This window comes from Geospiza fortis, unplaced genomic scaffold (genome assembly GCF_000277835.1).
Source record: "Geospiza fortis unplaced genomic scaffold, GeoFor_1.0 scaffold23, whole genome shotgun sequence".
NCBI classification, from domain to species: Eukaryota; Metazoa; Chordata; class Aves; order Passeriformes; family Thraupidae; genus Geospiza; species Geospiza fortis.
Genome location: NW_005054303.1, coordinates 1551271 through 1551741, shown reverse-complemented (window position 1 = coordinate 1551741; position 471 = coordinate 1551271).

Genomic DNA, 471 nt, shown 5'->3' with positions numbered 1-471 from the left:
GCGGGCTGGTCTGGGGTGCCTCGGGCGGGGGGCCGCGGGCCCTGTCCTCTGCCCCCCTGCGCCAGCCGCACTCAGGGGGTTTGCTGGCGTGACACCGTGGGATCCGTGAGTACTTCTGAGAAAACCGCTTGAGCTGTTTCTGCAAATATTTTCTGTGGTCAACTGACCGGCGACAAGGAGCCGATTTATCCAGAGCCGCTTTGATGTCGCTCGAAGCCAGGTTAACGAAGTTCAGTAGAGTTTTTACCTCGCTGTCCGATGCCATCTCACTGAATGCACCGCGCAGAGTTTCCCATGAAAAGTTTATAATCCTTCTTCAGACAAACCTCGGCAAACCTGCGAAACATGACAGGCAGTCTTTTGAGCAAGAAGCTTTGGTTCAAACAACACTAAGCAAACGGAGGGAGGACATGTCAAACTTCTCAGCCACACAAACGAGTTGTCGGTCAGCTCGCTGCCATGCAGGGGAGC